At 46.0% G+C, this 13,155-nt stretch overlaps 1 pseudogene; it reads right to left on the reverse strand.

Moving 5' to 3' along the window:
* On the reverse strand, nucleotides 1–1,836 carry LOC143975884 (SCAN domain-containing protein 3 pseudogene; annotated as a pseudogene).
* Nucleotides 1,837–13,155: the final 11,319 nt, after the last annotated feature.

The raw sequence follows: 13,155 nt of genomic DNA on the forward strand, positions 1-13,155 counted from the left end.
TCAGTGGGAGCCCTGAGCTTGTTTTACTGCAACTAGGCGGTCCCATCTTGGGGTGATAGGAGACAGTGACACTCGAAGTGTGTTGCTTATGTCCAATCTGCTCCGTAATCTTGTTTTGGTTGCTGTCACTGCAGAAAATCCAGCTTCACAAAGATAGGATGTTGGAAATGGCAGCAAGCTTTTCAGTGCTTGTGTGGCAATTGCAGGATATTCTGCCTTGACTTTAATCCAGAAGGTATGGAGGTTTGAAGTCGTCTCAAACATACTTTTAAGGCCACCATCATTTGCGATCTCAAGCAATTGATCCTCTTCTAGCACGGACAGAGTGGATTCACCTGGCTTATTCACAAATGGGTCACGGATCCATTCCTTCCCAATTCGGGGGTCTTTTGAGGATGGGAAATAATGCTCAAATTCTTTTGAAAGCTGAGAGAGGTGATCATGCACCAGCTGTGTGAAAGAAGGTTCTGGCTCAGTCTCTTTCAAAAGCTCTGATAATGTTGGAAACATGTCAAAAATACCATTGTTCACTCGTCGCCCCCATAATTCCAGTTTGGCTTTGAATGCAGCCACTTTATCAGCAGACTTGAACACAGTTCTCATTCTCCCCTGAAGTGACAGATTGAGTTTGTTGACCCATTCTGTGACACTGAAATGTGCTGCAAGTGGTGACTGTTTTTCAGAAAGAAATCTCTGGAGCGGCTCTCGTAACTCAAAAACTCTGCTCAGTGATCTACCTTTAGAAAGCCATCTCACTTCTGTGTATAAGAGAAGACGTGTGTGCTGTGCATCCATCTTCTCACAGAGCTGTTCGAACAGACGTGAGTTAAGGGCATGTACTTTAATGTGGTTGATCATTTTAATCATGGCCTGCAAAACGTTGTTCAGTTCAGGTGACATTTTTCGGCTAGCCAGCATTTCTCTATGGAGGACACAGTGCGTAGACTCACATTCGGAAGCAACCTCCTTGACCCGAGTAGTAAAACCAGAAAGCAGTCCAGTCATGGCAGCAGCTCCATCCGTGCATACACCAACACAAAACTAACAATTCCGCTTTCCTGACATATAATCATTTAAAGAATTGAACAATTCTGCAGCTGTGGTGTTGGTCGGCAAGAAGAGTGCACATAGCATATCCTCATGGACATCCTCCTGGAAAGCATATCGCACAAAAACAAGCATTGTTGCCTTGTTGTCAACATCAGTAGACTCGTCGACCTGTATGGCATGCCATGGTGACTCCTTAATTCTCTCTATCAGTTGTGTTTCAATATCCCCTGCAATTTCATTTATTCGTCTAGCTACAGTGCTAGCTGAAAGAGGAACATGCGCCACCTTTTCAACCGCAGCCTCTCCTAAAATTTCACGGCAAATGTCCTTTGCAGCAGGCAGGATCAACTGTTCTCCGATTGTAAATGGTTTCTTAGATTTAGCAATACGGTTAGCCACTAAGAATGAGGCTCAAAATGCAGACGCATTTATCGAAGAGGTGGTCTTCAATAATTGCTTCTGTCCTTGGTGTTCATGTTTTTTTCTTTTGAAAAACTCAACCGGCTTGTCTTTTAATGAAGGGTGTTTGGTCTCCATGTGGCGAAGCAGTTTTGAAGGTTTCATGGCTTCATTGGATAGCCGCTCACCACATATTATACAAAGCGGGTTTGGAGAATGTGAATCACCTGATGCAATGAACCCGTAATTTAAATAGGACTCTTGGTATTTTCTTTTAAATGCAGCTTTCTTTTTGTTTGCAGTCTTAGAAGAGTCTTCTGTTGTCTCATCATTGGGTCTTTGCCCTTTTTCAAAAAAGCTCTCCAGTGAAGTTTGTTTTTTACTCATTTTGGCTAGTTGGCAAAGCCTGCCACCAGATGGAAATTGCCACTGCTGCGGCCTGTCTCCAGATGTGGATTGCCACTGCTGCGGCCTGTCTCCAGATGTGGATTGCCACTGCTGCGGCCTGTCTTCAGATGTGGATTGCCACTGCTGCGGCCTGTCTTCAGATGGGAATTGCCACTGCTGCGGCCTGTCTTCAGATGGGAATTGCCACTGCTGCGGCCTGTCTTCAGATGGGAATTGCCACTGCTTCGGCCTGTCTTCTGATGGGAATTGCCACTGCTGCGGCCTGTCTTCAGATGGGAATTGCCACTGCTGCGGCCTGTCTTTTGATGGGAATTGCCACTGCTGCGGCCTGTCTTCAGATGGGAATTGCCACTGCTGCGGCCTGTCTTCAGATGGGAATTGCCACTGCTGCGGCCTGTCTTCTGATGGGAATTGCCACTGCTGCGGCCTGTCTTCAGATGGGAATTGCCACTGCTGCGGCCTGTCTTCAGATGGGAATTGCCACTGCTGCGGCCTGTCTTCTGATGGGAATTGCCACTGCTGCGGCCTGTCTTCAGATGGGAATTGCCACTGCTGCGGCCTGTCTTCAGATGGGAATTGCCATTGCTGCGGCCTGTCTTCAGATGGGAATTACCACTGCTGCGGCCTGTCTTCAGATGGGAATTGCCACTGCTGCGGCCTGTCTTCTGATGGGAATTGCCACTGCTGCGGCCTGTCTTCAGATGGGAATTGCCACTGCTGCGGCCTGTCTTCAGATGGGAATTGCCACTGCTGCGGCCTGTCTTCAGATGGGAATTACCACTGCTGCGGTCTGTCTTCAGATGGGAATTGCCACTGCTGCGGCCTGTCTTCAGATGGGAATCGCCACTGCTGTGGCCTGTCTTCAGATGGGAATCGCCACTGCTGCGGCCTGTCTTCAGATGGGAATCGCCACTGCTGCGGCCTGTCTTCAGATGGGAATTGCCACTGCTGCGGCCTGTCTTCAGATGGGAATTGCCACTGCTGCGGCCTGTCTTCAGATGGGAATTGCCACTGCTGCGGCCTGTCTCCAGATGGGAATCGCCACTGCTGCGGCCTGTCTTCAGATGGGAATTGCCACTGCTGCGGCCTGTCTTCTGATGGGAATTGCCACTGCTGCGGCTTGTCTCCAGATGGGAATTGCCACTGCTGCGGCCTGTCTCCAGATGGGAATTGCCACTGCTGCGCCCTGTCACCAGATGTGGATTGCCACTGCTGTGACTTGTCACCAGATGTGGATTGCCACTGCTGCGACCTGTCACCAGATGTGGATTGCCACTGCTGCGACCTGTCACCAGATGTGGATTGCCACTGCTGCGACCTGTCACCAGATGTGGATTGCCACTGCTGCGACCTGTCACCAGATGTGGATTGCCACTTTTCTGCCTCCAGATGTGGATTGTCACTGTCAGCTGCCAGCAGATGTGGATTGTCACTGTCACCTGCCACCAAAGCGTAACAGATTGTCACTAATTGGTTTTATTATAACAGTCCCAGTATAAAAGTATTATAACAGTCCCAGTATAAAAAGTATTATTAAAAGTCCCAGTATAAAAGTATTATTAAAAGTATAAAAGTCCCAGTATAGAAGTATTATTAAAAGGATTATTAAAAGTCCCAGTATAGAAATAATATTAGATGTCCCATGATAGAAATAATATTAAATGTCCCAGTATAGAAATAATATTAAATGTCCCATGATAGAAATAATATTAAATGTCCCATTGTAGAAATAATATTAAATGTCCCATGATAGAAAGAATATTAGATGTCCCATTATAGAAATAATATTAAATGTCCCATTGTAGAAATAATATTAAATGTCCCATGATAGAAATAATATTAAATGTCCCATTGTAGAAATAATATTAAATGTCCCATGATAGAAATAATATTAAAGGTCCCATTGTAGAAATAATATTAAATGTCCCATTGTAGAAATAATATTAATGTCCCATTGTAGAAATAATATTAAATGTCCCATTGTAGAAATAATATTAATGTCCCATTGTAGAAATAATATTAATGTCCCATTGTAGAAATAATATTAAATGCCCCATTGTAGAAATAATATTAATGTCCCATTATAAAAATATTAGAAGTGCAGAGTGCGCTGTACTTACTGTTCCAGCATGGGAGTGAGGGGAGGAGCCGTTGGAGTCTGCGGGAAAGTATTCAGTGAGGGTGGGCGGGGAGAGATGAGGTCACTCTCTCGATCTCTCTGATTAGCCGCCGCGTCTCTGTGTAGCAGCAGCCTTACCCAGCTTATGGTAGGGTGGGACAGCGGCGCGCCTGTGCGTAGCGCAGAGAGATGAGGTCATCTCTCTGCTTGGTCGGCCGCACCGATGACAGTTTTCTCCATCAGCGGTGAAGCTGAAGCCTTAGCCGGCCGTGGCCCGGGGGTTGATGATCTCGGCCCTGACAGTGTCCTTGGACCTGCGGCCCACCTAGAGAGGCGGTACGGCCCGGCTTTGGGCTGCGGCCCGGGGGTTGATGACCTCTGTTCTATGGGATGGATAAAATAATTAGACACTGGAGGGGTACTCATATGACAAGAGCGTTATCTCAGAATGAAACCCAATGGCTGTATAGACTCCAAAGTATTCAACCTCTGGGTTTAAACATTGAGCTGGACCTAAATTGCTTCCTAGCCAATGATTAATGAGCACTTTTAGGAACACCTTATCAACACCTTTTGTTACACCCAGTGTTCTAAATAATACCTTTTAGTATTTATAATTTTTTTCATTCCCAAGATGGGGGGCTCTGGTGGGTTATCAGAAAGCCATCAGCCACTCCCCATATTACTATCATTATTACCACATATCTTTAGGCCCCTCTATTATTGAAAACAACAATCCGTAATAATTTTAAATGATGATTTTTCTTTTTTTTATTGAGATTAATGTATTTTGTATTAAGCAGTTGTAAATGTTTTTATGATCCAATGTGAACCGGCACCACAGCTGATAAAAGTGTCAATCCAATCAATTTCCCTCAAAGTGAGATGCCCACTCACTCTATATAACTCCCATAACATTAGTGACCAATGAACGCTTCCTGATGATGTAAAGAATCTACGAAACTTATGTTGAGGCGCTGTGGTCACATCCATATCTGATCCATTTGGTTTGAGTGTTGAGCGAGGTGGAACACACACCATGTTGTGGAAAATTTTAGATGTATTTATTATATGTATTGTCATAAGAGTCTCCCCTAGCCCGCTCTAAAAGAGCTGACTGGGGCAGACTGACGCTGGTTGAGATCCGTTAGGTAGTGGATAACTTCTTGGGATTGGAAAAAGGTGTTTGCAGTGTGGGGGTATGTCCGCCAGCAAAAGGGCCCCTGTACACTGTACAAACGATCGTCTGGGGGCATTTGCTTGTTCTGCAGGGATTGGTTGTAGGCGGATGTGCGCTCATTGTCTCTGTTGTGTCTGATCAGCACATGGATAACCTTCCATCCACAAGGAGGTGTAGAATACTCCAGGTATACATTGTTCTCTGGAACAATGTATATTAAGGATTTCTATATGGCTTCTATTTTATGTATTCCGATCTTCCATTAAAACAATAAAAACTTTTTGAAAAAAAAAAATTAAGGATTTCTATCAATGTATTTACTTTTTTGTTTGTATGGTTACTGTCTGGTCACGATTCTTCCTACAATGGGCTCTCTGGGTCTAGGCGGCTCTTGGTGCATGATGTTGACGCTCCGGTGTGTCTCCTTGACATAATAGTGGCACTTTCTGATGGCCACGCGTGACATGTCCTCTTTTAATATCCTATCCTGGAATGTCCGGGGGCTCAATTCCAAATTTAAAAGGGCAGTTCTCTTTAAATATCTGAAATTGCACTCCCCCCATATAGTACTGCTTCAGGAGACGCACCTTATGGGCAGCAAACTATTGGCACTGAGGAAGCCATGGATCCAGAGAGCCTTTCATGCCTCCTACTCTACCTATGCCAGGGGGGTCTCGGTGCTGATTAGCAAATCCCTTCCATGTGCAGTGGAGCAGATTCACACCGACCCTCAGGGCAAATACGTGATAGTGGTTTTCACAGTTTGGGGAATGAGATATATTGTGGTAAATGTATACTTGCCTCCTCCCTTTTCAGCATCCACCTTATACACTATCCTGGAAAAGGTTACCCCGTACTGCCCCGCTAGGCTGCTACTTATGGGTGACTTTAATGCCATTCTAGCCCCGGACTTGGACAGACCGGTCCCCCCCAAACAATGCTCCCCTGGCCTATCCATTTGGGCACAAGCCATGGGAGTGACGGAGGCCTGGAGATAGAAACACCCCTCGACTAGGGCCTACTCCTGCTTTTCCACCACCTATAAAACGTCCTCACGCATCGACTTAGCTTTTGCCAATCCAGCCATGCTATCGGACGTGTTAGACGCCACGTACTTGCCCAGCGGGCTGTCGGACCACTGCCCCCTCCTCCTTAATGTCCGTTCCCCCACTTCCCGAACCTCGGCCCTTTGGCGCCTGGGAACCCACTGGCTCTCCCATGCCGATTTGGTCAACACTATCCCGCCCCACCTTACCGAATACTGGCAAATTAATGCAGGGTCCTCCTCCCCCGAGGTTACCTGGGACGCATTCAAGGCCTTCAGTAGAGGTCATTATATCTCCTCCATAGCTGGGATCCGTAGAGAACAAGCCACCACCATGACTGAATTACAGAGCAAGGTAGATGCCCAGGCTGAGGCCTATGCAGCTGACCCCACTGACTCTAGTTTCGAGGCCCTTAATGCGACGAAACGAGACTTACACCTCCACCTCACAGAACTTGCCAGACTGGATCTTTACCGCAACAAGCAAAGATTTTTTGAACAGGGGGACCGGAACGGTCGTCTCCTGGCAATGTTAGCTCAGCACGACCTGCCCCTGACGGTGATACCTAGTGTGGTGTCCCCCTCGGGTGAATCGGTCTCCACTCTTCCAGACATATTGGACGCATTTAGGCAATACTATAGTTCCCTTTATACCTCCGTACTGCCCTCGGATCTCAGGCCACAGGACCTGGCACCTTGGCTGGACCCCCTGGCACTCGGCTGGCTCTCGGACGCCGAGAGGGAAAATTTGGTAAGGCCCATTACCCCGGAGGAGGTTCGGAGGGCCATTTGCTCCTTTCCCGCAGGGAAATCCCCGGGTCCGGATGGCCTCCCTATGGAGTTCTACAAAACCCACGGGGACCTGCTTGCCCCCCAGCTGGCCCAGCTCTATACTCACTGTCTGGCGGAGGGCACCCTTCCCACCTCCATGAGCCATGCACACATAATACTAATCCACAAGGCCCCTAAGGACCCCACATCCTGCGCCTCATATAGGCCTATCGCCCTCCTAAATGCGGACTTCAAAATTCTTACCAAATTGCTCACTACGAGACTACAGCCCCTACTGCCGTCTGTGATAGAGACAGACCAGACTGGTTTTATGGCTAATAGAGCCACTGACATCAACCTACGACGCCTGTTTACTAACATCCATGCTCAGCACCTTACTGAGGGTTCCAGGGTGGTGGCCTCCTTAGACATAGAGAAGGCCTTCGACACTGTAGAGTGGCCTTTTCTTTGGGAGGTCCTCCGCAGAATGGGGTTCCCCTTGGTATTTATTAAGTGGCTTCAGACGCTCTATAGGCACCCCACGTCAGCCATTAAGTTGGGGGGGAGTCTTTCACGGTCCTTCCCTTTGTCCAGGGGCACGAGGCAGGGCTGCCCTCTTTCTCCGGCCCTATTCGCCATTGCAATGGAACCACTGGCGGAGGCCCTGCGTACCTCGCTGCATATCAGGGGCCTGCGTGTTGGCTGGCTGGAGGAGAGGGTCGCCCTGTATGCGGACGACCTCCTTCTCTTCCTCAACGATGCGGACTCCTCACTCAGAGGGGCATTACAAATTCTTGACTCATTCTCCACGATCACGGGCCTTAAGGTTAACTGGTCGAAGTCGCTTCTGTTCCCCATAGACCCAGCAGCTCGCGACACTGCCCCCCCTGATGTGCCCCTACAGTGGGTGGAGACCTTAAGATACCTTGGGGTTGTGGTCTCGAGGCAGGCTTCGGACTTCGTACCCCTAAATCTATCCCCAGTGGTTCAGGAGACGCGGCTGCGTCTGAAGGCATGGGAGTCACTACCCCTATCATTGCTAGGGCGGATAAACCTGATAAAAATGAAAATCCTACCGAAATTTATCTACCTACTTCGCCAATCTCCACATTGGATTCCCAAATCCTTTTTCTCCCACCTGCATAGTCTTTTTGCCTCCTTCATCTGGGGAAACCAGTCCCCCAGGTATGGATGGTCAACAATTACGCGTCCGTCCTCCCAGGGAGGACTGGCATGCCCTGACCTGTACAAATATTTTCTAGCCACCCAGCTGGTTACAGCAGCTTGGTGGCTCACTCCTGATAAGACAAACCCTGCCACCCTGGTTGAAGCGGCGGTGTTGGGGTCGCTGGAGGCGTTGAAATTTTTACTCTATCGTGGCCCGAAGGCCCCGTACCCACTGACCCCCTCCATGCGCACCACGTTACGTGCATGGGGGGCAGGACTTAAAATTGAAAAATACCCTACCAATGCACTTTCTCCAGCTGCCCCCTTGTGGCGAAACCCCACCCTGGAGCAGTTTTACAAACTGCCTGAACCGCATGCTTGGACTAAGTTCAATATTAGAACAGTGGACCAGGTGATTTCTGACCAATCGCTGGCTCCGCTCCCCAAGTTGATCTCTGATTTCAACGTCCCGCGGAGTTATTTTTTTAGGTATCTACAACTCTCCCATGCCTTCAGATGCCAGTTCTCCAGTTCTCCCCCCCTGGTTGTCCAATCCGCACTGGAAGGCCTCCTCAGGTCCAGCTGTGACAATAAGCCCACCTCAAAACTTTACTCCCATTTGGTAATGACCTCCCTCCCTACTTTGGGAAAACTTAGAGATAAGTGGGTGCGAGACATTCCCACCTTTGATAATGATGATTGGGATGACATGTGGGACTTCCCCTTCAGATCCCTGGTCTCCCTAAGAGATCGGCTGATACAGTTTAAGATGGCCCACCAAGCATATTTCACCCCATACAGATTGCACAAAATGAACCCCGCCTCCCCCCCGGGATGTTGGCGTTGTGGGACAATACCGGGGGACTTCATTCATATTTTTTGGACCTGCCCAGCCATTGTCGACTATTGGAAGGAGATACTAGGGGTCATTACACAGGTCACCTCCATATCGCTCCAACTCTCTATAGAAACTTGCATGCTGGGCCTGCTAGACCATCTAATTCCCACTGTGGCGCAGCGCACCCTAGCTGGGCTACTTCTCTTCTATGCCCGCAAGGCCATTGCACTCAGCTGGCGTAAGCCCACTCCTCCTCTCTCCCTGTGGAAAAAATTGGTGAACGATAGCCTGCCTCTCTACAAAGACTGCTATGCTAATAGGGGTTGCCCGCAAAAATATAACAAGGTCTGGTCCAGCTGGCTGGCGGATGCCTCCACGGCCTCAGACCCACAGCCTACTTAACGCATTATCGTTTGTTGATAAATAGGAATATGCACTAGTGGAAATGTTGTATATTTGAGTAGCATGGTTTAGTTCCGAGTCGTCCTACTGCACATGGAGACGGCTCTTTATGGCCGGTGTGATGCCTTGAATTCTCCAACATGTTTTGTATGTAACGCACTGTCTTATATTGCAACTCTATACACGTCACGCCTGTAACACTAATCGTGACCAATGTATGTGTTTTTGTTTTTGTTTGGTTTGTTTTGCTTTTGGTTGCTTGTTCACTGTTTAAATTCCAATAAACAGATTTGCAAAAAAAAAAAAAAAAAAGGATTTCTATCAATGGAATTGTAGTCATCGTTCATTGGTTTTGTATGATTTCCATCATTGAAAGCATTTGGTCAGTTTGCGTCACTGACTATTTGAATGTATACATGTCTGTGGTTGGTACTTTCTTCTGAATTGTATTGCATTGTATTGTCCTTATATGGGCATTCACATCCTGTGTTACTGCTGTGAGGTCACGACCTTTGTGGGAGGTGTTCAGCTGTTGGAGGCAAACCCTCCAGGGAGTGGCTTCCAGTGGAAAAGTAAATAAAAGATTGGTCGAGGTGAGAGAGGGGACACATGCTGACCATTTGGAGAATGTAGGAATGCTGGTGATGTCTCTTTAATGGGGAACCAGGGGGGCCAAGCTGAGGAGCAGTCAGGCTGAAATGAGGATGTAGGAATGCGGGTCATGTCTGGTCATTGGGATGAGTGGGTTGGAAGGTAAGCTAAAGTATTATATCATTAAGATGGAAATGGGTGCTTATATGAGCACAGCAAATGTGGCTGTGTGGATAGCATACAGCCAAATTAATATTACAACCAGTATGGGTGAGAGCCGCGAGGAGACATTCGACCACCAGACATGCTCACACCCTCTGTGCCGGGCAAATTCACTACATATGTAAGAAAGCCATTTGGCTTTTTAGTTTTTATCTATTTTAAATAAACAGGATTACACGATGTTCGATTCCTTTATAATTTCTCTGAATATATACCATCTATGCTTCCTGGCAGGAGGAAGCTATCTTGCAGGCTCAAGACGTTCTTAAGATTGGTCAGAGGACACTTACCCAAACATCCAGTTACCATGCGCAGTAGGGAAACGGGAAATGAAGCCGAAAGGCTCCACTTCCTGATTCCCATACCCAAGATGGCGGCAGCAGCACCCGAGAGACGATCGAGAGATCGGCTTCGGGTGCTGACATCGCGGGCGCACTGGGCGGGTAAGTGTCACTATTTTAAAAGTCAGCAGCTGCAGTATTTGTAGCTGCTGGCTTTTAAAAAAAAAAAACGGCGGACTCCCAGCGGACTCCAGCTTTAAGCAGAAGTACTCCCTATAGCAACCAATAGCTTTCTTAAGGAATTCATTTTTTACTGTTTGTTACTGTATACATTGGTATCATTCACTTGTCATTTGACTGTTTTAAGAACTATATCAACCTAGTCTTGGCTGTTTAACCAGGATTTGGCTGACTAGTATTGAACATGCAAACCCTATTAAAGTCTATGGGACACGAACATGAAAAATCAAAAGTCCTCATTTTAAAGGCTTATATGCAAATTAATGCCATAAAAAGTGTATGGGGACCCGGGTACTGCCCTAGGGGACATGTATCAATGCAAAAAAAGTTTTTAAAACTAGTGTTTTTTTAGGAGCAGTGATTTTAATGATGCTTAAAGTGAAACAATAAAAATGAAATATTCCTTTAAATATTGTGCCTGGTGGGGTCTCCTTAGTCTGCCTGTAAAGCGGTGCATAAATACTGTATATTGGAAAATTGGGGGCTGCTTCATTTAATGGTAGTACATAAACGTGAGTCAAGTCCACTCCAGGTGTTCTTTTTATGGCTTTTTCTACCCACAGAAAGAAAGTTTACAAACGAATAGCTTCCCATGCAGGGGATTCCGAGCATCAAAACTAATAAAACAGTATTCAGCCTCCTGGATCTCATTACATCTCTACAGCTCAGGCCTCGTGCCTTGGTAATCCAGACCATCTAACAAACTTCCCAATGCTCCTGCACAAATATTGTGCCCCTGTGTCCTTCTTTGCAGCTCCCTGCTACTATGTCTCACTCTCAGACTCTGGCCTCTGTCTGTCCTGTCCTGGAAAGCATGGTGCAAACATGCACCTCTCCCTTGTAACACACACTGTCTCCCGGGAGGGTGCAGCTCCGAACTTTAAGCCTGGCTCTAATGCGAACCCAGCACACAATTGCACCATTAAGGTGCCTGTTTTCTGCAAATCCTGGCCTAGACAACCAATTTAGAACACCGCATGGCCTCGCCCTGCCACAACATAACAGTATATATATATATATTGGAATATTGGGGATTGTTTAACTCAATGGTAGTGCATAACAGTGAGTCCAGTCCACTCCAGATGTGCATTTTAGAGCTTTTTCTGCCCGCTTTTATTTAAAACAGAAAGAAAGTTCACAAACGAATAGCTTTCCTTGCAGGGGATTTCCAGCATCAAAATGAAAAAAAAAAAAACCAGTATTCAGCCTCCAGGCTCTTTTTGCAGCTCTACATCTCAGGCCTTGTGCCTTCGTAATCCAGATCATCTAACACACATACCAGTGATTGTGCACAAACGCTGTCCCCCTGTTAGCTCTGCGTCTTTCCTTGCAGCTCCCTGCTGCTCTGTCTCACTCTCAGGCTTGGGCCTCTATCTGCACCTCCCTTCTTTCTTGTAACACGCACTGTCTCTTCGGAGGACAGAACCCTGAACTCTAAGCCTGGCTCTAGTATGAACCCAGCACACACCTGTACCATTATTGTGCCTGTTTTCTACAAATCATGGCCTAGACTGTACCTTCATTAAATGTAACCAAATTGCTACACTTAGAGGTGCCGCTATTCTCTTTTATACTCAGTTGTGACATGACACTACTTGTATATCAAGACATTGCTTATATATCAAGTCAAAATGTAGTTAAATTTGTTGCTTGTCTTGCAAAACACTCTCAAACCAAGTTACTCTCAAACTAAGGTTTTATTATATTTTCAAAATAAGGTGTTTTACTCTAACGGGGCCTTCTGCAAATTAGGGCTAATTTTTCATTATACAACAAAAATACATTTCTTTTTTTTTTGAGATACATAACATTTATAAAGTAATACAGCAAGTTTATCCATATAAATTGACCAACCTTCATTTTTTCATTAAAGCAATATGCTAAGGAAAATTAAAGCCAGATAGTTGTCATTATGGCAAAAAAAAGAAGAACATTGTTTTTCGTATATGTTAGCTTAATTATCTAACTGTTGAAATAGAATTTCAGAATGTTTAAACCAATAATCCTATTTTTTATCATAGAATTGTGTAGAATTATGCTGTGTATGAAATATTTTTCCATGAGGCTTATTGTATTTATTCTCTTTATCAGTTGTGTGGTAGGGACTGAAGAGGACTTTCTATTAGCCAAAGTATAGTTACAACTATAGTGTGGATAAGTCTCATATGGGATGGACTTAAATAATAGGCAGTTGGCCAAGGAAAGACTGATCGGAAAATAAGTAATGTTGGAAGCAAAATTTTCTAATTGATGCCTTTATTGATTGAACTAGATGGCCTTGTGTCTTTTTTCAACCAGACTAACTAATGTATACAGTATATAACATACCTTTTTCTGGCTTGAAACTTAATTTTTTCTTATCCAAAGGCACTCCAAGTATTATTAATCACTGTCTTGCACATTTTTGTTTTGTGAAAATTTTTGGCAAACAAAATTTTGAAA

The sequence above is a fragment of the Lithobates pipiens genome, unplaced genomic scaffold (assembly GCF_037356315.1).
Source record: "Lithobates pipiens isolate NorthernLeopardFrog02 unplaced genomic scaffold, aLitPip1_a1.2 Scaffold_13, whole genome shotgun sequence".
NCBI classification, from domain to species: domain Eukaryota; kingdom Metazoa; phylum Chordata; class Amphibia; order Anura; family Ranidae; genus Lithobates; species Lithobates pipiens.